At 35.9% G+C, this 23,832-nt stretch overlaps 2 protein-coding genes across 5 annotated transcripts in view; both read right to left on the reverse strand.

Annotated features, from left to right (window-relative positions):
- tncb (tenascin Cb) overlaps positions 1-16,944 on the reverse strand; it is a 130,689-nt gene extending 113,745 nt beyond the window's left edge. For 2 of the 3 annotated variants that reach the window (XM_087251197.1, XM_087251194.1), the window contains exon 1: positions 16,907-16,944. The gene's annotated coding sequence lies outside the window, so the exon portion shown is untranslated. 3 annotated transcript variants of the gene reach the window in all.
- The window catches only part of traf2a (Tnf receptor-associated factor 2a), a 72,908-nt gene continuing 65,982 nt past the window's right edge, over positions 16,907-23,832 (reverse strand). For both annotated transcript variants that reach the window (XR_015491251.1, XR_015491252.2), the window contains 2 exons: positions 17,361-17,532; positions 16,907-16,977 (listed from right to left, as the gene is read on the reverse strand). The gene's annotated coding sequence lies outside the window, so the exon portion shown is untranslated. The remainder of the gene's footprint in view (positions 16,978-17,360; positions 17,533-23,832) is intronic.

Genomic DNA, 23,832 nt, shown 5'->3' on the forward strand with positions numbered 1-23,832 from the left:
TCAATAAGATATTTCCTAATGTTTCTCAATGTTGTTTTAAGTGCAAATCCAATGTTGGTACCGGATGCATGCATTCTGGGATTGTGACATGATTAAGACATACTGGAAAGAAATCCACAAATTAGTTTAGAAGATTATTGGAAAACCTTTTAGTTATTTATCTTCTGAATTGTAAAACACAATTCTACACCTTAAGCCTTATTCACACCATGAGCTACTCATAGCGGCAAAGCAACAGGCAATTGTTTCTTTCAAAGGAGTGCTGAGCGCTGCGACAAAGTTAAGAATCCTTCAACTTTATGCAAACGAGGAGTGCCTTTTTTTGAGCAACAACCAATAAGAGCACAATAAGAGCTTACGTGATCCCTTCTCAGCTCACTCAGAGGCTGCTTGTATTCGTGCTGTATATACCTTTACAGAGCTGCCTTTGCAGCAGGACACCACACAGAGCGACGGGCAGCTACAAAGTCGCTGCTGGTGGGAATGAAGCATTAGTCGTGGACTAGAATCTGTATTACACCTTTGCACTTATCTAGCCTGAAAATGTGGTCTTTTGTTGTGGTCCTCTACTAACATTCCTTCAGTCAATATGTGGATAAATCAATATAAAACAGATTTTCTTACCCTTAGAAAAACTGACGTATGACTTGCGTCAGAAATCAGAGTACTCTATGGGAGTTTTTAAAAGACTTTTTTCAACTATTAATTTTGCCCTTCACAAAAGACTTAAATTACTAACCAATGTACGATTGTTTAATAGATGGCTTTATTACTGTATATATATGATGACAGGAGACACCTATACAACTGTTCTGTCATTGCAAATCTTTAAATACATGAAAAAAAAGAAGAAAAAGGAAAAATAGCAGAATCTGGAGACCCCTGGCTGCTGAAAATCTTAAGGAACGAATATTAAAATGCATCACCACAGTTATTTGGACAGGAATATTTCACAAGATGACTTTTTGACAGCTTGGTGTGAATAAAAAAAAAAACACGAGTGGTTAAATGTATGCCAACCTCTGCAATGTCTAATTAACACACACATGTACACATACACAAATGTTACGTTTCACCAAGATATTCTTGGAAGCAATTTCCTCATAAGTTTGACCAGAAAATGCTTCTGTTGAATACTGTGGTACAGCAAATAAGTAGATCTGACACTTCATGTCATTTCAATTCATTAGCACCTCATCCTTAGAGAAATCTGAAACTGTCAAATGGCTTCCGTTGCCTCTTATTTTTAGCATGATGACTTCAGAGTGAAACCCTATGATCATGTTACTTGGACAAAAGAGTTGTCTTATTTTTATCAATTTATCTTCCCAACTCTGTTTGATGTAGGGGAGGTGCATGATTGCATGAGCATATGTTGACACACTCCTGACCCCAGACATATCATCTTTTCCAAGACTTCCATGTCTAATCTCAGAGGAGAATAGCCTATTTGTCCAGAGCATTACCCAGACCATCTGTAACACTAAGCTTGCTCATCCTGTAGGCATGAGTCACTGCATTCTCATTTGCTTTCTTTCTAAATCAGGAATTCTTTAAATGGCACTAAACACCTTGGTGATTGATTTGCTGCCATCGCAATCCTCTTGTCTGGTCAGGTCTGACCATCAGATGAAGGATACCTTTTCAAGAGACACTTGGAAAATGACCTCACTGTCTTAGGCTGCTGGAGGAAAGATGAGGAGGTTGCGCTCTTTTTGTCACTGGGAAGAAAGCGAGAATCCAAGCCATGCTAAATCCTATTTGTCCTCTAGGGCAGACAGGCTTCTCTGATTACTAGCAGGCCAGGCCAGTGTCTGGCCACTTTGCACAGTTCAATGGTCGATTGGAATGAAAACCTTGGATGAGGCAACACAGACTCCAAACACTGAGCCACAGAGCCAAGAACAAGCCCAAACGGCTGCCATGCCTCTCCAGATTACAGCTGTGCAACATTTGATCCTTTAAATGTGCAGTCAACAATGATTTTTCCATATTTAAACCATTAAGTAAATAAATAATCAAATAAAAAACATGGTGGCAGCAATTTTAACATCACATCACAACTAGGGTTGTAAACATGGTTGTCTTACGGTTTGGTTACGATTATCATGTCATTGATTCAGTTCAATTAGATATCACGGTGCATTAATGATGCATTCCATCCACAATTTTAAAAGAAGAAATAAAAAAAAAAAAAAACATTTTGTCTTTTCAAAAAAGCAGTCATTATATGAAGTGAACCATTAATTTTACCTGCTCAAAGAAAACATACTTCTTGAATACATCAAACAAAACTCAAGTACAGGCACAGAAGACAACAGGAGCATTTAGAACAAATACAAAAAGTTCAAGTGTATGATACAACTACTCAAATAATAATAATAAAAAAACATGTTCCCACTTGCTTTTTGAGTGCTGTTGAGCAATGGTCATTGCAGTCAGATGCTCAGAAATGGCATTTGAAATCTGCGTCTATCAATTGATCCATCAGCAGGCTGTGGATAACTCTGCCCATAGATGAATGATGCGGTGGAGAAAACACAGACACGCTTGTATCTGGATCCATAAGTATCATTGTAACAACCAAGAGATTAAAGAAAACATTAACTCAAATCATTGGCCACACATAGGGTGAAATAGTCCAGAGTGACAGAAAAAGGCAGAGGAGCTTTACACTATATGCCTGTATTTCCTCCCTAGGAATAGAGTAGGGGTCTTGGGTTCTATTACACCTTCAGTTAATGAAAGTGAAACTCACAAGCAGTAAATTGTACATAGTTGTGAGTGTTTTCAGCTGTTTGGAGAGTTTTAATTACACCTTCATCTTACCTCCCTCACCATACAGTATTGAATGATGTCGGTATGTTATATTCAGTCATTATCTATTACTGAACTGATAACAAATCATCCATGTCTGCATCATGATCCACTGGAGAAACAATCATTTTGGCAACACTAACATGAATCACTAAGTTCTGCAAACTGTATCTTTGAAAAACCAACATTATTGCACAATTTCATGAATGAAAAATATTAACCATGGAACATTCTGTACAACAGATTCAGCAACCAGAGCAATGCTTATGTGTTAGCATAAATCCAAACAATCCCATAAAAAAAAATCATCATCAGAATCATTCCCCTCAGCTTGTCTAGGACCAAGTCATGGAGGCAGCAGACTAAATAACACCACCCATACGTCATTATTCCCAGTAGCTTCCTCCAGCTCCTATTAGGGCATACACCAAGACATTCAGAGGCCAGATGAGAGATTTACAGTAAACCATTCCTTTGTAGTTGCACATGCTTTAAAACTCTTACCGTACAATGGAAGGCTTCCAGAAAGCCTCCTTATCAAATGCCCTAACCATCTAAACTGGCTTCTTTACATTTACATGAACACATTTGGCAGATCCAAAGTGTCTTAAAATGCTTTAAAGGTATGTTTTATCAATTCTAGCTTACCCTGGGAATCAAACCAACAACGTTGGCATTGCAAGCACCAAACTGAGAAGCAGTAAGGCTTTCAATGCAGTTTCATATCCTGTCTTGAAGAAGAAGGAGATCTAACTTCCAGCAATTTAACCCTAACCCTGATCAAATACAATTAAAGCAACTAATTAGGAGCACTTGATATTTTCAAACATGTGTGGAGCTGAACTCTGCAGGAAGGCAGATCTTCTTAGATCAGGGTTGGTGACCCCTGGTCTGTGGAAAAACAAATATTAGTTGCTTGTGTCATCAATCTTCTTCTTATAGTCAACACCCAAATCTCAAGTTCATAAAAAAGGGTTAGAACATTTTTTTCTCAGGCTCAGCTGATTTAACAAGAGTAGTACTGAGTTTTAAAGGACTCATTTCTACATTGTGTGTGCAACTCTGTACCAGCTTAGCTACCAAGCAAATTATTTGGAAAAGCCATACATTTGGAGCTATAGGTTTGATACAGTATGTAAACATCAAATAAATTACTCTACAAATCATGCACTGTGGTAAAAGTGAGAGGAAATCAGGTAAAAAAAGTGTCCTTTTACTATTATTTTATATAAAACATCATGAAATATGTTCATTTGAGCTGATAACTGCAGTAAATTGAACTTTGTATTCTTGTGTTTTAAAAAATGTTAAAATGTAGGTGCAAGCTCCTTTTAATAAAACCCTATTCTGAGCCTAGACTAAAGGCCCATGCACACCGGGTTGATTTTTGCTCGCGTTTTCCGTCAACGTTTAATGCCTTTTGACTAAATAAAGGGCGTCAATGTGATCGTGCACACCAATGTGCAAAACGCCAGATGCAAAAACGTTATTTAAAAAAGGGCGCCACATGCTCGTTTTTTTTTTTTTTTTTTTTTTGACGCGTCGCGTTAAAACCTTCTCCAACCAAAATCAGGTTTGCATTATTGTTCATGTGCACGGAGCTGCTGATGTTAAAGTAAAAAGCACTTGGAGGCGCTCAAGTCCAAAACTGTCAATGCGAGCGCACATTATAGACGATGCCCTGTGGCGATAAGAACGTAGAGCTGGAGCTGCTGCTTGAACCACCCATAACAACAAGCGTGTCTTCTTCTTCTGTGTTACAAGCAGGCGTCAGAAGCTTAAAGTTGTGTAGCGTCATCTAATGTCAAAGAGATTTTGCATACTCTTCTGCTTGACGACAGTGAAAATCGCTTGGGTTTGAATCTGGAAAAAAACGTCTTGACAATAAACGCTGACGATAAACGCAAACGAAAAGCGTCCTGGTATGTAAGAGCCTTTACCCTCTTAGGAGATTCTACACTACTTGATCAACAATGCATTAATTTTAGATTTGTTAGAATAGCCCTACTAGCAGCCAAAAATGTATAACCTTGAGATGGAAGGATTCCAAACCACCGTCTACTTCCATGATTAAAGAAGTGTTGTCTTATATGCCTTTGGAAAAAAATTGCATTTCGTTTAGAAAAAGTGGCAAGACATGTTTTCAAATACTGGCGCAGCTTCATATCTCACTTGAGTATAACAGGACAGAATGCTTAAAACCTGACTTTTTAATGTTTTCTTGTTTAATTTTATTCACGGCTTATTTGTGGCTTATTTATACTACCTAGGGTGGAGGTTTAGGACATGTATTGGGCAGTATGTGTGTGGATGAAAGATCTATTTAGATTATTCTGTACGTTGTGTTTAACTTGGAAAAACCTAATAAACAAAATGTTTAAAAAAAAAAAAACATTCTCCACTATAACCATCAAGTATGAAAGCATCACATGGACGTTTGGAGTTCACCTGTTTCCCATGGAAGGCTCTCATCTTCAGCAGAAGCTCCTTCCGTCTGAAGTGACAGAATGGTCATCTGCTACTCAAGAGTGTCTGAGAGAGTATGATGTCAGAATTCTTATGCGTGGTCCCATAGATCTGGTGCGCCGAGTGTCATTGAGCATCGATGAGCCTGTTTTTAGCAACACAGCAGACTAAATAATGCCGTCGGTTGTTGTGAAGAATGAAAAGGAGCTGGCACCGATGCTCTTCAGTTGGCACTGGATCCTATGGCAGAATGTTTCACTTTCTCAGAAAGAAGAAAAGGTCTTCAGGAGACCATAGCTGTAAATAACGCTCAGACGCATGCTTTCAAAACGCAATTTCTTCACATTTTAGTGAAAGAAAACAACAACTTGATGGAGCTCGTGGGAGTTAGATCCATTACCTGTCCTTTTTGGTGTTTAATCGTCCACTCGATCAATGAAATGGTCACAGCAAAAAGTGCCACAGAAAGCGTTTTTTCCTTCATCCTTTTGTCATTAATTGGCTGCCAAGTGCACTTGACTGTGGAAAGATGAAGCTCTCTCTCCATGGACACTGTGTTCAAATCAGGGGAGCCGAGGCCAAATGAGTTTTGTTTGTGCCAGGGCCCAGTGGGGAGCAGCAGGACAGCTGGGTAGTGTGTGTTTTGTGTGTTTTCAGTTGCTGAAAACACAGTTGCCGGCCGTTAAGTGTCACGCAAGCTCAGCTCACAACCTTTTTAGGTCCATTTCAGGAGCCAAGATGGGCAGGTCATCAAAGAGCGGACATTTAATTGTGTAAATTCAGTCCCAAATTTTAGAAGGAAGCCAAAAGTGTTGTTCATAGAGACTGAAACAAAACAAACCAAACAGCTCGGTCCAGACATGGTCAAACCATTGAAGTGAAATTTGTCATATTTGTGTTGTTTTAGGGTGGGATTATTTACATATCAAGCAAACCTGAGCTGAGCTTAACCTCTCTGATTCTTTTTGTAAACTATGTCTGCTATGGACTGGTGTCTATTGAGCTGCCTTGTGCTGACTTAGCAGAGCTACACTTAAATTCAAGCTTATTTGCACAAGGGATCCTCTGTCCAAGCAGACTCCTGTCACTTTCTGCTTTTAAGGGCAATTATATTGTTGATCCTGCCAACTATGACCATTCCATTAGGGTCAGTTTACAAAGAGCAGCCTTTGGCACTCAGAGAAGAGGTCTGGACCGATATAAACAGGAGTTGTGGAGCCAAAACATCAATTTAATACACTATTACAGACAGTCCTGCAATCAAATGATGCTATTAACACAGCACAAATTATGTGCTTTTGATTTTGCAAAAAACTTAAGTCTAGCTACTTGAAAGCACCAAAGATTTACACCCTAAACACTGAATTCTGTGCATAAACAAGGTTTAAAACTCCTGATGTGAAAACTCCTTTCCTGTTCATAATTAGTAAGCTGGTATGAGATGTAATTAATATTTGAAAGCTTGTTTTCTTTCTAGATCAGGAATTCTTTCAATTGCACACATTGCTTTTTCCCTTTTGATATTTATTTGCAAGCCAGAGACGCAGGTAAACTGTTCTTACAAAACTTTCTTTTAAAAATCAGGTTACTCTCCAGTGGTGAAGTGGAAATGGAATCATTTGCATTCCATGTCTGATTTATAATGATAAACAAAACATTGAAAACATCCTCAGAATATTTCAAAATGTCTACTTCAGCATTGCAGTTGAGGCCATACAGATGTGTACACCATATGCTTACTTTTTTAATGTAATGCTGGGTGTGTTTAATTAATTTTAATCATTGGTAATTGTGTATACCCACATGTTTTGTTGCTTCACAAGTTTATAATGTACTGTTATGGTTGATTTCCGTTTAACTGTGTGCCATTTTGTGAAACTTTGTTGTAAATATGTTGTAATTGATGTGTTACTACTTCTATCATTCTACCTTTTCTTAAATATATTGTCTAGGACATTTATAAAAGTGAAAAAGAATAAAATAAAATGGGATTAACTAAAAAGGCAGACATGAAACTACTATTTCTGCATCTTTTTAACATTCCATGCCTCTGTCTGTGTTGTTTTTGTGTTATATATATATATATATATATATATATATATATATATATATATATATATATATATATATATATATATATAAATATATATATATATATATATATATATATATATATATATATATATATATATATCAAATATATATATATATATATATATATATATATATTTATATATATATATATATTTATATATATATATATATATATATATATATATATATATATATATATATATATATATATATTTTTTTTTTTTTTTTTTTTTTTACAATAAAAAAATCGAAGAAAGCTGGAAATCTGTAGCCACTGACATTCATAATAGGAAAAATATTGTGAAAGTCATTAGAATTTTTTAAAAATAACATTTGAAGAAAGAAGAAAGTCAAAGCAGTAGTTAAACAAGTAAATTTAGAATACTTTTTTGGATAAACTATGCCTTCAATAATGTAAATATAAACACAGTTATAACTGAAATAGATTGTTTATAGTCATCAGTGGCTGTCAAGAGAAAAAAAAGATAGAATAACAGTCTTGTTTAAGTTGTAAAAAACTTTCCTTGTTATGCAGATTTGGAACAACATAAGTGTGAATAAATGATGAATTTTATGTGCGGACTGGTCCTTTAAGAAGCTTCATTTTCTCAGCTTACTCGAGGTCGGCTGTGTGCATAATGTAGACTAATTATCTTTCATTTAAAATACAATAAACCTATCCACCAATGCTCCAAGAGAGGATAAAGGAAGAAGAAGAAAAGCCATTAACAAAACAGCAGAGCAATGCACTGCTTGCAAACACAATGAACGCTGCAAACATGATAGCGTAATGATACCCACTGCTCTCCTGGCATGATTTCCTCTGCCCGTCTATGGAGTGTAACCTGCATTCTTGCCAAGGTAATTCAGGAGCAATTCTGCAATCAAATATCTCAGAAAGCCTCTCTTGGCAAGCCTCTCTCCGCAGTTCCTCTGTTTCTCTCAGCGCATTGTTTTGCTTGCTATCTTTGAACGGCCATGATGCTTATGGGTTTCCTCTCTGTGCATTTCAGCCACCGTCTCATCTCATATATTCTCGTTAAGCTCAGCAAATTCCTACAGGAGGACAAAATCTCCCTCATATCTGGTAGAACTGCAAATGGAAGCTGGTTAGCCTTTAATCATGCTCTCTTCTCTTTGAACACTCATCCTCAACAGCTTCCCTTATAAAAGTTTACTTTCCAACAGCAGTACGAGGACACACTCGTGCATGTAGATCATTGTTTGTGACAGCTCACAGGCTTATTCAATATTTGCCTGGCTATTCGCTCTCTTCCCCGTATAGCACAGTTAAACGAATGTATATTATGAATGTACTAGCCTTCCGTTCCTATTGGTAACTGTGAAATGAATGTACTAGCTTTTACAAACAAGACAGTAAATCTTATAGAGGGTGTTTTTTTTTTTTTTTTTTTTTTTTTGAAACAAGAACAAACTCATCCCAATCCTTTAAAACCCGTGGTGAATTGAGGAACACTTTATTTTGATAGTCCATTTGAGTATTAATAGACTGTCTGCTTAATATCTGTTGACACTGCCCCTTCAACAGACATTTAACTGACTATAAGACACTTATACTAACCCTAACCCCAGCCTAACAGTCTACTTATTATCTAATGAGAATTAGTTGGCATATATATGCAATGTAACTTAAATTCAACAAACAGACCATCAAAATAAAGTGTGATCGTGAACTGTGTACATGATGTAAAGATATCCTTATAAAATATATATTTTTTAATTCTAAGCAAAAATATAAAATAAAATAATGTAAATATAAATATAAATTAAATTTTAAATGTCATTTACCAATGACTATTACTGATAAATAATAATTCAAGATCAAAAATAACAAAAATGAATCAATATCAAATATGTGCAAATGTGTCTCTCTGCAACTCTCACATGGTCGCCTACTGAAGCTAAGCTTGGCTGCAACCTGGTTAGTAATTTGATAGGAGACCACATTGGAAAGCTAGGTTGCTGCCGGAAGAGGTGTTAGTGAGGCCAGCATTGGGGTGCTTAACCTGTTATCTGTATGGGTCCTAACACCCCAGTATAGTGAAGGGGACTCTATACTGTTCAGTGAGCACCATCTTTCAGATGAGATTTTAATCTCATCAGAGGTCATGACTCTCTGTGATCGTTATAAATCCCAGAAGGTTCTTTGAAATGAATAGGTGTGTGTCACTGGTATCCTGGCCAAATTTGCCTACTGGCCTCTGTCCATCAGGGCCTCCTTACCATCCCCATATTCTAGTTGGCTTCATAAATCTGTCTGCTTTCAACCAATGAGATGTGTGGTCTGGCACAACATTTCTGCCATTGCATCATCCAGCAGGTGGATGCTGTAGACTGGTGGTGAATGAGAAGGTTCCCCTATATAGCTGTCAAGTGCTTGAGGACCCAAAAAAAAGTGCTACATAAATGTAAAGAATTATTTCAATTGTTATTATTAAGGCATTATTAGCATTTTGAAAAGAACGTCATGCAGCATGTTAAAATGGTATTCTAACACACAAATATGCACATATCCTTATTCAGTCATTTCATATGGTGGACTTAAAGGGAAAGTTCACACAAGAATGACATTTTAAACACCATTTACTTACACCTAAGTGGTTCTAAACTTTTATAAATGTATCCAGGAACAATAAATACTGTGGAATTAAATGGCTGCTGCTTTGCAACATTCTTTAGTAATTCTTCATGTTCAACAGAAGAACGGAACTCAAATAGTTTTGGAACAAGCGGAGGATGAATACATGATGCCAGAATTTTCCTTTCAGGGTGAACAATGCCTTTTATCAGATCACTTTTTCACAATAAACTAAATTCACAAATAACTGACTGTTATGAATTTAAAAAAGAGTTCAGTCATGGAAACACAAGCATTCTGTAAACAGAGACCTATGCCAATCATACATATACATGGTTGTTTGTGTGTGTGTGTGTGGGTGGGTGTGTGTGTGTGTGTGTGTGTGTGTGTGTGTGTGTGTGTGTGTGTGTGTGTGTGTGTGTGTGTGTGTGTGTGTGTGCGTGTGTCAAACAGACAGACAGACAATCTTTGAAAAATTATTTATGAATATGAGTATAACATTTAAATACGGATATTATATGGTATAATAATTATAATAATAATTACTTCCATTTTTATAGCGCTTTTCTAGACACAAAACGCTTTCCAAATTGGGGGTAATCTCCTCGTCCACCACCAGTGTGCAGCACCAGTGTAATGTGACGGCAGCCATATTGTGACAGACTGCACACCACACAATAGCTGATTGGTGGCGAGGAGTTTATGATAAGGGCATATTAGAAGGCCATTATGGACGGAGGCCAGTGGGGATGCCAGGGTTAAACCCCTAATCTTTTTCAAACACCACAGAGAGTCAGGACTTCAGTTTATTGTCTCATCCGAAAGATGGTACTCACTGACCAATAGAGTCCCCTTCACTATACTAGGGTATTAGAACCCAGACAGACTGCAGGTTGAGCACTCCCTGCTGGGCTCATTAACACCACTTCCGACAACAACCTACAGTAGCTTTCCGATGTGGTCTCCCATATTTACTGGGCACAGCCCTGTTTAGCTTCAGTGGGCGACAATGTGAGAGTTGCAGAGAGCTAGCTGTCGGCTTAAACACTGATATGTAATTGATTTTTTTTCTTCGTCTTTTAAATTGACTGTGTTGAAAACAGTTTGGAAATGAACTTGTAACAGATGGGAATATTACATTTTCAAAGTCTAAAAACACTGCACTTAGAACCTGCCAAAAGTTGGAAACACAAAAGCGTTGCATATAAAAATATATGTTGCTATGGTCTCCCCAATGTAATGCATTAAAGAGGGATCAGAAACCCAACCACTACATGTAGTCATTCACATTATTTAGGGCAAATCACACACCAAAAACTCCTGAAATGACTCATAATGATGAAGCAGCAGCTCCATAAATTTAGCAACATTTATATGGAAATCTACCAGCCTTTCCATCTCTGGACCTGATCATTGCCACATCCTTCATGATGTCATTCCCAAATAAGCAACGTGAGCTCAATAAATTACACAGAACTTCAAAGTAGGTGTGTGCTGGTCTGAGGTTGGAAGCATCTCCAACACAGCTGAAATCCTAATGAAATATAGCAAACCAAATCCTGGAAGCACTGAGTGACTCTATCAGATCTGAAGTCAGTCCAACACAAAAGAAGCCACGGAAAGATTTCCACTTGTTGGTTTGTTAGAATAGTTGAAGCCATGTATCCATAGCATCACACTCTAACACATTATCCATAACTACTGAACTACTTCATCCAAACGCTGAAGTGTAAAGACAACTTTTGAGTTTGATTCAACAAGTAACTGCACCACTAATACAGGGTTTGGTAGCCATGACCGATCCATCTTTGCGTGCAAAGTCTGTGAAGATTTTGAGCTGTCTAAAAAGCTTCATGTCCCTCTTCACCCCCTTAATCCCACGTCCAGACAGACTGATTTGAGCTCAGGGAAACAGCACAGCCTCAGTTCATCCTCACCCCGAAACCACTCAGCCCGCTGTGATGGATAAAGTGTGCATAGAGAATATCAAACCAATGAAAACTAGTGGATCTGTGCATTTCAACTAATGAGAAGCATAAAAAGTGTCTTCGTATTTGTTTTTATTTAACAAAAGATTTTAAAAATGCTAGAAAAAACATAACTGGGAAACATAAAATGAAAATACATGTTTGACGGCAAAACTAAATACTACGCTAAAACTAGACTGTGCTAAGAAATATAATAAACAACATTTTACAACTATACCAGTGAGAGCAGTAACTTCAGCACGTCTAAAATAAAAAGAAAATGAAAAATACCATTCGAAAATAGACAATGATACAAAGGTCACACTTTACAATAAGGTTTCATAACAATCATGGATTTAAATGTTAATAATGCATTAGTAAGGGTGGTGCGGTGGCACAGCTGGGTCAGTTGGCATTTCTGTGTGAATTTTGCATGTTCTCCCCGTGTTCGCATGGATTTCCTCTGGGTGCTCCAGTTTCCCCCACATTCCAAAGACATGCGCTATTCGTGAATTGGGTAAGCTACATTTGACCCCCTCGATGATTTAAGAAGTACTCTGTATCCGAGTCTGCCATGAGGTCCTATTAGAGTTACCCAGATAACAACAAAGCTCAATGTAGTTTTGTTCCATTGCAAATACTCACTGTTGACATTTCAGTAATGATTGGGCAGCAGGAGCTAAATTAAATGTATCAGGAGATTTTTTCTTATATACAGTTCAAGTCAGAATTATTAGCCCCCCTTTGATTTTTCTCTCTCTTTTTTTTTTTTTTAAATTTCCCAAATGATGTTTAACAGGGCAAAGAAATTTTCACAGTATTTCTGATAATATTTTTCTTATGTTATTTGTGTATATATATATATATATATATATATATATATATATATATATATATATATATATATATATATATATATATATATATATATAACATATATATACCATATATATATATAACATATATATAACATATATATATAACATATAATATATAAATAATTCCATTAACTTAATTGTTAAAAACAGTACATTTTCTTAGGCTTGAATGCTGAAAATCCTCAGTCACAAGCCTCAAAAAACACATATTTCATATTTCAAAGTCATATTTTATAATTCAAACTCAACATTGCATATACTGTACTTGCGATTTGACTATCCCAAATGATCACACTTCGATATCAATGCTACAATGGTATATTGTGCAGCCCTACCATGTAACACATTTTATTTAAAAAATATTTATAAATAAAAATGTGTGTGATAGCGTGTGCATGGGTTTCCCAGTGTTGGGTTGCAGCTGGAGGGAGATTCGCTGCATAAAACATATGTTGAATAAGTAGGCGGTTCATTCTGCTGTGGTGACCCCTGACTAACAAAGGGACTAAGCAGAAAAGAAAATGAATGAATTAATGGATGAATGAATGAATGTATGAATGACAAAAAAGAAAGAAAGAGAAAGAAAGAATTTCTACTTCTGATTCTAAAAATCAGTGAAGACACCAGTGTTAGTTTTGTGTTTATCCACTCAGTGTAGCCTTAGGCTCTATACAGTATAAGCAACTCGATTCCTACTAAACTTACAGCACAGCACTGAAGTTTGTCTATAGGACCCTTGGAGTCATTAATATGTCTGTGGTGCTGTGTTTTCATTTTAAACTACATGTAGGCGCACTCTTACTGACCTTTTCTGCAAAGCCTCCTCCATAACACTAAATGCCAACAATGCCACTTCATTGTTTAAACAGAATACCAAAGAGCCTGAATGCAATTCCCTACCCTATCATTCGCTTCCTAGCTCTCTCTTTCCCTCCACCGGGAGCAAAAATAAAGCGATAAGAGCAGCAGTCTCTTTTGTTTGCAGAAGATTTTTTATTTAAAAGACATGCACGAAGCCCAGGATTCAATATCACTGCCGGGCTCATGTCTGGAATCCTTTATGAGAGCTCAAGTCATCTGTATCCTCATCTATCCTCACCATTTCCTTCAGAGATTGACCCACATCTTCACCGTGCCACTGTGTAATCGGCACGGAGCGAGTGCCAGCCTTCCTGTGATTTACTGTCAGCATTATACAACAAACACATCCAGAGCTTTCAAAATATTCCCTCCGAGATGTAGCATGCATTACTGATCAGAGGGCTTTTTAATCTTATTATCCAGGTCAAGTGTGGGGGAGAAACGAGCAGAATCCTGGCCAAAGCCAACAAGAACACTTGAAATGCATGAAGACAGAGCGCTGCTTAATTTTAGATGGGCACAGATCAATGCTTCATATGGGCGAGCAGGCTTTTGGGATTTTTTTTTTTTCACGCATGGTTACATTTTACAAGAAATGGGCAAATGAAAATGACATTAATACTAGATGAGACATCTTATTGCGTTGTTGGGAAAACGATACATACACAAAGGCAAGTCGAATATCTATTACTGTCTGGATTATCAGTAAAATAAGATTTCCAGACATTATGATAAACACATCAAATTTTAAAGGATAAAATGATGTTATTTACACTCTGCCAATCCCTGCTAAGGGTTAAATGGATCGCGGCTGATCCATGATCCCCTAGGATTGGATTGTATATGATCCGCAGATTAATTGCACAATCTTTAAGCTCTCAGATTATTTGCTATGTTTAATGATCACAGCTTTGGCAAAAAGTAAATAGGCTAGTGATTTTCATTCATTCATTCTCTTATCAGCTTTGTCCCTTTTTTAATCAGGGGTCGTCACAGCGGAATGAATCGCCAACTTATCCAACATATGTTTTATGCAGCCATGTTTAATGCCCCTCCAGCTGCAACCCATCATTGGGAAACACCCATACAGTCTCATTCACACACATACACTATGGACAATTTAGCTAACTCAATTCACCTAAAGCACATGTCTTTGGACTTGTGGGGGAAACCGGAGCACCTGGAGGTAGGCTAGTTGTTTTGTAGCAGTGAAAATATATATGGAAAAGGCAGTCATGTTTTTTTTTAATGAACAGAAAATGAATTTGATTATTAATATATTTCTTTTAATTTTAGGAATTTAGTTTTTAATAATTTTTAGTCAAAATCCAGATGGGTAACATCTGAGAAAGTAAAGAAATTGGTCACCAATTCTATTACATTTGATATTTTCAATGTATTTACATTTTTACACTTGATTGCTTCTATTAAATAATTTTTTTTTTTTTTTTGTTAAAATGTACTTATACATTTATCTTTTTTTTATTTTAATAATTAGGATTAAGAATAAACATTGACTGTTGTAATTAATAATATGTCAATTATGATTATTAATAATTTTTTTTACTATTAAGTTCTCCAGCAGGTTATTTATTTAGTTTGTTTTTTGTTATAATTGTATGCTGTTTTTGCTACAATAGCTATTAGGCGGATGGCGGTTATATCTGCAATCACTGCGGATAATCGGCAGGTCAGGATATAAGAAAATACATTATGATGAATTGCGGGTGGGTCACGGGTAAATGACTTGATTTTGGCTTTGTATTTTTTGAACAGATATGTTAAAGTAGACATGAGGGCAAAAGTAATCCGAGATAAACATAAAAAGGGAGAATTAAAAACAAAACAAAAGTGCCATGAGGAAGCGTTCTAGCAAAGGTTAACTACAGTAGGTTGAATCAAGTGCTGGATATGTCATAGGCTATGCAATGGCTGTCGCTTTATATGAAAGCCACAAGACCGGTACCTCAAATATGAAACATCATGTACAGTATGTGCTAAATCGAAAGGCCGGTCAAGTCAAAATCTGACAGGCATTTTAAGTTCTTACATTCGTAGGACAGCAAAAAATACCACTGGAAGTTATGTGGATGCATGTGTGAACCTGTGCTGCCTTGATATGCAGTATGCCCCTTCCGTGTCGTCTCTGGCAAGGGATGCGCAGATTAGCTCACTGAATCTGCTGTTATTAACAAACGGTCCTAGCTGACCTATCATCATCATCATGCTTAAAACAAAGAATTAGAATTATTAAAGTGACGATCGGGTGGATATATCACATAAACTTATATGTGCTGGCGGGTGGATGGATTTTAATCAAGCCTCGGATTCGGGTGACATTTCAGCTATCTGCGGATCTCTAATAGCTATATTTTCATCCACCTATATTTATTTGCATTTTGGATAGCGCATAAAAAACGGTTGATAGAAACAGCAAGATGGGCATACATTTTGAAAATGGGCATAAAAACAAATGCTCATGACTTAGTAAATTACATTTTTATTTGATAAAAAAAGACGTGCATGAACTGCAATGGAAACACTTTTACCGAACAAATTCCAGGATGCGCATTAAAAAAAGAAAGTCTTATAGCAGAAATGTGATTTTGTTAGAAGAGATCAAGTGACGATAAAAATGTTTGTGACAAACCAGCAAGCTAAGCACATTGTAAAACATCTAAAATGCTGTTTTGGTCATTCTAAAATGCCTTAACCATCTCAGTAATAGTGTTATTATATTATCAGAACTGTCAAGAGTGTGTGTGCTCCACGTCTCACGCCTTCAAATGCCACCACGTGTTCATTGCATGTCAGCATTGTCTTCTGAGGCACAAATCATTTATTAAATAAGAAAAAGATTCACGCAGCTTCTCCTACCACAATATACTCAATTTTTATTCAGGAAGTTAATCAGGAAATTTAGATTTTGTTCTCTTTGACTTTGATTGAATGGAAACGCTGCTTTATTCGCTTGTCTTTTATGCAATACAGTTTTGCACATAAATTTAATTTCCATCTTTGGGTGGAAACATAGCTAATCAAGTGTACGATCAAGATTTTTTTTTTGTCTTTCTCTCTCTCTCTCTCTCTCTCTTTTTTGTGCTGATGAGACAAATTATCCAATTTAAGGCCCAAAGAAATGAAATGTAATCCATTTACCCTCCACTCACAGAACAATTTAAATACAGTTTCTCACAAAAAAATAAATAAGTCAAATCCCATACCTTTTTAGTTGTTCATCAGTGCTGGTCCACTATGTTGTGAGAGGGTTTCTGCGGATCTGCTGGTGGTTCCCCTGAGAATTGAAACAGATGTCAGTGTGGACACCTGCTTGAGTCTAAACCCTGTCCCCTTCAACAGCTTTGGGACCACAGGATCAGACGCCTGCCCCAAAAATAAAGATGAACCCTTCCACAGTTTGGGTAAAATAAATATGCAGCAAATGCTGTGAGTCATCTATGATTGATTTAATTGCAAATGAGCAAAGAGATCAGTTCATACTTTATTCCTGGATACCAGAAGTGATGTTACCAATTCTAGAAATTCAGAAAACCTTGAGGTGAAAATCAGTCAGAATGGTTAAAGTACAAGATTAGGAAGCAGCAGTAAATTGTGGTGAATTGTGCATTAGTCTGGATGAGGAGTTTAAACAAATCCAAGGGGCTTACAGTATCTTACCGATGGTTTATTTTGGGGGTTTGATGGGGGTGGGTGAGGAAGCTTCATTCTCAAGACACCAAGCCATCTGTTTGCCGGTTTCCTGGTGGCTCCATATCTAGACCACAGCTCAGTGACTGACAGATCTGTCATGGAAACCCACTTCTTCAACTTGTGAGGTCCACAAGTAAACCTGGACATTTCAGAAAGATTTAGCATCTCATTCAAGGATAACTGGATATCAACAATTTATTGAAATGAATAGCTGCACATATGGATAGAATCATGTAAAGACTATCAGACTGTCCAATTATTCTTAGATTTTTATGTAGATGTATTGCAGTAAAGTGTAGTTCACTTCATGATACATGACCAATTCTTAATTGTAACTAACTATTCCACCATCCCCCTATTTGTATGTGCACTTTGGAATAATGCATGATTACAAAATATACCAGTTTATCAGAAAATGACCCAATTTGTCCTCTTTGACTCACTGGATGGAAGCGGTGCTTTATTTGCAAATACTGTATGCGATATTTCAGGTTTGACCATGAGTCCAATTCACATCTATGGATAGAAACATGCAGCCTACACTATAAAAAAAAGCCATTGCATGTCTTATCAAATTAAAAAAAAAAAAAACTTACTTATGTAATTTCGATTTAATTTTCAATGTAAGATTGTGATGAGTTAAAGGGAACCACTTGGTTTGCTAATTACCTGTCTAACAGAACACAATGTGTCCATATGGCCGATTTGACTTCTTTATCTTTAGAGGTTCCTAAAGGAGTGGCGCAGGGATCGGTGTTAGGGCCTATATTATTTTCTATCTACATTAATAACTTGTGTGACAATCTTCCAAATGCCTTTTATTATCTGTTTGCTGATGATACAGTGATTTATTGTTGCTCTCCTTCACTTGTTCAGGCCATACAATCCTAACAGTCTGCTTTTAATGTTGTTCAGCCTCGTCCTTGGGATTTAAAATTGGTTTTAAATGTAGATACATCTAAATTGATGATTTTCACAAATTGTTCCACCACTGTGCAAAACCAACCATTAACTATCACTGCCCAAGGTCAACAAATAAATTTAGTGTCTAGCTATAAGCACTTGGGCTTTTTACTCGATCAAGAGCTTTCCTTCAAAGCACACGTAGCAAATTTGGTTCCAAATTTTAGTTAAGCTTTGGTTTTAATATTGATATGCATCCTGCTTTTCTCTTAAAGCTCGTAAACGTTTGGTGTCTGCAACATTTTTACCATTGCGTGACTATGGTGATGTTTTATATACGGTATGAATGATTCAGCTAAATGTCTTCAGCTTTATCACAGTGCTCTGAGGTTTGTTAAAGGCTGTCATAGACTAACTCACCATTGTGAACTGTATGCCAAAGCTGAGTGGCCTTCTCTGTATAGAAAATAGTACACCTACTGGAGGACTCTGGTCTACAAGGCTCATCTGAGTCTGGTGCCTATTCTTGAAATGTTTTTGCAAAAGTTATTAAATCAACATCTCCCACAGTGTAAAGAAACTTGAAATAATGTGTTACTTTGTTCATGATTTTAAACTTATTTATTTTTTTATGTTGTGTTGTATTTTGTATACGGGTTGATTTGTTGAAGGAATTAAGTTGTTTGGGGACTTGACATCAAAAATGCGGAGCGTACCGGATGTTTAAATTGCGTGTAGTACTGAATGAAAACAAAGTATGGAACACTAGGTGAAACACGGTAAAAGGGGAACAGGTATACAGTTGCTTCACGGATTCCTCCTTTATGAGTTATAGCTCCTGGTTTGAGGGAAAAATTAGGTAATTTGGTTTATTTGTTTAAGATTGTAGATTGATGTTGATGTTGGCTTAGTGTTCATTTTCGGTATTTATTTGTATTTGTTGTTTGTTGTTTATTTTGTCTCTAGTTCTTACGGTGATTCATGATGAAATAATGTGAACTAATTCTATGGAGTGTGACCAATAAATGAATCGTGAACCAACAGTGAAAGACTTAGTCATCTTTTAACCAGGACCCTACAGTAAGAACTTTCTTATTGATTGCATGAGGTTTTCAAACTGTGGATTCACAAGAGAATGCTGTGGGGAACAGAGAATTTTTGGAGCACAAAAACTAAACAGTATTTAAAAACAATTATATTAATAATTTCATTAATAAAATACAAAAGTGTACAATAAAATAAACAAATTAAAATTAAATTAAAATAAAGCAATCAAAATAATTTGATAATTTTACACATTATTCAAATAAATAACACAAATAAGTAGATAAAACAAGTTTCACATAAAACAATAATTTGATTTAAATAAATAAATTAACAATATATTTTTAATTCATGCTATACACACTGTAGAAATACACAAATCGATAGAATTAACTTACTTGTTTTATGTTTAATCCACTTAAATTTGTACAAAAAAAAAATCGTTTCCATTTTGTTTCCACAAAAAATAAGCTTTACTTTATTAGACCCCCTCGATGATTTAAGAAGTACTCTGGATCCGAGTCTGCCATGATTTCCTATTAGAGTTACCCAGATAACAACAAGGCTCAATGTAGTTTTATTCAATAGCAAATACTTACTGGTGACATTTCAGTAATTATTGTGCTGCAGGGGCCAAATTAAATGTATCCATTTCAATTCTCAGCCATTTATTTCTAATGAAAATTGTCCTTGTTGCACTCTATAAACTTTATGACAGTATGACGTATTTTTCTCTCTCTCTGTTTCTGTCTGTTTAGGTCATCAACAGATTGGTGCTGTATAATATGACAGATAATGGCCGGTTTTAACCCTAGGTGGCATCTATAAACTGACATGAACTTTTTTGAATGACACAAACAAAAAAAAAGCACCTGGTTTATATACCCGAGGCAACTTGACTGAAACATATGCTCGCTGTAATTGAGTTCTAATAAATAATTTGACAACAAATAAAACCTAAATTGCATTTAGGCCCCAGTATGTTGTTCTTTGGGTTTCTGTCCTTCTCTGGATTCAGATCATATTTAGAGGGCAGCCATTTTGCAATCTGCCACAACAGATGGCAGTTTGTAAAAATAAATAACCTGTCCCCTTCCCTACACATGTTTCAAGACAGATCCAAGAATAACCGGCCAAATCAAAGTCTTGCACAGTTTATGGCGTCACCCTCCAGGCGAATGACAATTTAACATGGAGGTCCTGCAGAACCCTTTTGACATTTCTGTCTGAGATCATCAGAATTACATGAAAGTTACTCTTCACACAGAGAGACTGCATAGCATAAAAGACTCAAGCAAATGTCTTCATTCCCATTTACATTCAAATTATTTACTTAGAAGTCTGTTTTTATTACCATTATTTGCATTACTGGATAATCTGCACTGTTTTAATCTGTGATACACCAATGTATGATACACATTTAAATGGATGTACCAGAAGTTTGTTTGTCACCGTAATGATCACTGGCAAATGAATAAACTGTATTTTAATGTTGTTTTACATTGAACAACATAAGAGACTAAACGATTGTTAGAGAACCTAAAAACATTACAGGAGCATAACCCTTTTTCTTAAACCCTAAATTCTTCTAGCAGCATATATGAAAAAAAAAACATATACACAATATATAAAACACAGGTAAACCTTAATTTACTTTGTCTTTTATGTTCAGTTCGTTAAATTGATTATACTGAATACGTCCCGAGGGGTATCATAGCATGACTGAAATCCAATCAAAATTGGTGCCAGTCACAAATAACAAGCACATTGGTCATTTAAAGAATGTTGTGCAAATAATTATTTTGGTACTGCGTTGACTAGCACAATTACATCTGCTGTCGTCCTGCATTTCAAGTTTGACAGAAATGTGTGAGATTAATTATTATTACACATCTTGCAAAAAAAATTATAGATTTTTGTTATGCCAAAAATAAGTAAAGATTATGTTACGTGAAGATTTTTTGTTTCACGCTGTAAATATATCAAAACCATTTTGATTAGTAAAGTGCATTGTTAAAATCTTCATATAGAAACATTTAAAGGTGATTTAAATTAAAAAAAATGCACATTTTTATTTATCCATATGTCATTACATTTATTCACTATGTAATAATGTCAATTACAAAGAAAAAATTACACATGAATGTTTTATTATTATTATTGTTGTTGTTGTTGTTGTTGTTTTTGTATGCCAAAAATGATTAGAATATTAAAGTTCATGTTACATAAAGATATTTTGTAAAATTTCAACCTGTAAATATATCAGAACTTGATTTGATTTGTGGTCTATCTTTTGAACATTTGAATAAAACATTGCCCATATTTTATTCATTCAAAAAGAAAAATATATATATTTATTACTTGGTGGTCCAGTGTCACATTTGACTTCAATTTTAATGGTCTAGTGTTTTTATTTTATTTATTTTTTTTAGCTTTCTTAACCTCACATTGAAAAAATATTGGATTCACCGGATTTAGATTCAAAATTAGATTCAATGGATTTATTATAAATATTTTTAAGTTTAGAGGTTGCAAACAATCTATATAGGCTGAATTTAAACAAAACAAAAATCAATTTAGTATAATGTTCAACTTACTTTGTTTAAATTTAGCTTATATAAATTGTTTACGACAATTTACAATTAATAATTTTTTTCAGTGCACTGTAAAGGTCTTTGTTGACATTTTGGGGGCTTTTTTTATCACAAGCCCCCATTAATCTCTGACCCTGATGACAATGTCACTGATAAAAATCACAAGTTTGATTTCCAAAGAGCATATGGACAATTAAAATGTCTACTTTAAAGACATTTAAACAAATGAGTCTGCAAAAATGACTAAACATAACATAAACATACTTGCAAATACTGAACTTTGCAAAGTATCCATCATGAACAAAAAAATAAATAAATAAATAACATGGATAAAAAAAAACTCAGCAAAGTTTACCAAGTGATACATCACTGACACTGTCAGAGGGAATATCTCTTACACCAATATTCAAAGCTTCTCCATTTCCCCAGGCTATACCCTTGATGTGGGATAAGAGCCTTTCGGTTAGTTCTTTGAGTAAACTATCTCAAGTTTTTCCAGAATCCTTTTTGAAACAAATGCCCATCAGAAGATCAAAGCTATCCATGTTTATTATTAGTGAAATCAATTCGAAAGCCTTTATAGATCATATTCCTTTCTTTATGTTACTACTGAATGAGATTAACCTTTTTTTTTATTTTTTTTTTTAGCTTTTTTACAATGAACGGATTTACTTTCAAAGTAACTTTCAGCCGTGGGCAAATGTGACCTCATAATAGCTTTTATTCTCTCGTGCTTTCATTAAGAGCAATTACATGACTGTAACATTTCATTATGTATTTGTTTTTCAATCTCCTGTATCAGCGCTAAAATCACATCTATCTATTTACTGGAAGCCTTGCCAGCCTATCTGGACTCTGAGGAGTAGCACAGGATTCTAATAAACTGCTATCACTGAACCACAGGGGAAGCTCTTATCTGAAGGGGCCCAGCTTGTATTACCGTCAAGGGTTATTTTTTTTTCCACCATCTGAAAAAGCACCAGATTTCTGTCTTTGTTCAAATGCACCCATCCAAAACTCATAAAGCATCTCTCCTTTGGCTAGCGTGTGCCATTTTTCTTATCCTTTCTGAGATTTTATATTTGACTGCCAAGGGAAAAGAGGACACAAGCTCTAGAGCTTCTAGACGTCTAGGATATGAGGTTTAAGCGGCCAAATGTACGAGTGCACACAGTTCCTTAGGCATATTTATGGCAATAAAACCAGATTTTGCACCTGTATAGCCACAAACCGGAGATGAAATTAGGTCAAATTGGGCTGAATGAGACGGCATTCTCTATAATGTTGGACAGAGTCTCGGCGCAATGTGGAAAAATCAGGAGTGACAGCTGCAATGAGCGAGGCCTATCTCTGAAACTCATGAAAATGAATGAGCCACTGAAATGTGTTTATCTGGAGACGAGGGTAAGACTAAACTGATTGAGGATCATTAAGGCCTGAGAGCAAATAGACAGGAGGAGATTCACACCGCAGTCCACTGGGAATCACATTCATGGATTCTCTCGCCCCCGAATGTCCCATTGTAATCACAGCATGAAGGGAAATTCAATCCTGTTCAATTTCAGCTTTTCATCGGGAAAATGGCATTAAATGAACGTGTAACAGAGGGCAGCCTTACACAAAATTAGCTGTAACGTTTTGTCTGGCTGAATTGTCTTTATTGTTTCGGATCTCTATTCTGATCCTCGCAGAGTCAGTTTCCAGCTCTTTTGATGGAGGAGTATTAGATTAGCTGCATTCTATTGTTCATGTCGCTCACTGAGTTTTTAATGACTTTTGCTGAAGGCCTCATATTTCATTTGGACATCCCTAAATCGTGCTAACATATTTATGGGGAAATATTACTGAACAAGTTGATGATAAACTAAGGTATGAATAGGTTATTAAAGTTAACTGCA

The sequence above is a fragment of the Danio rerio genome, chromosome 5 (genome assembly GCF_052040795.2).
Source record: "Danio rerio strain M-AB ecotype USA chromosome 5, GRCz13ab, whole genome shotgun sequence".
Taxonomy (NCBI): domain Eukaryota; kingdom Metazoa; phylum Chordata; class Actinopteri; order Cypriniformes; family Danionidae; genus Danio; species Danio rerio.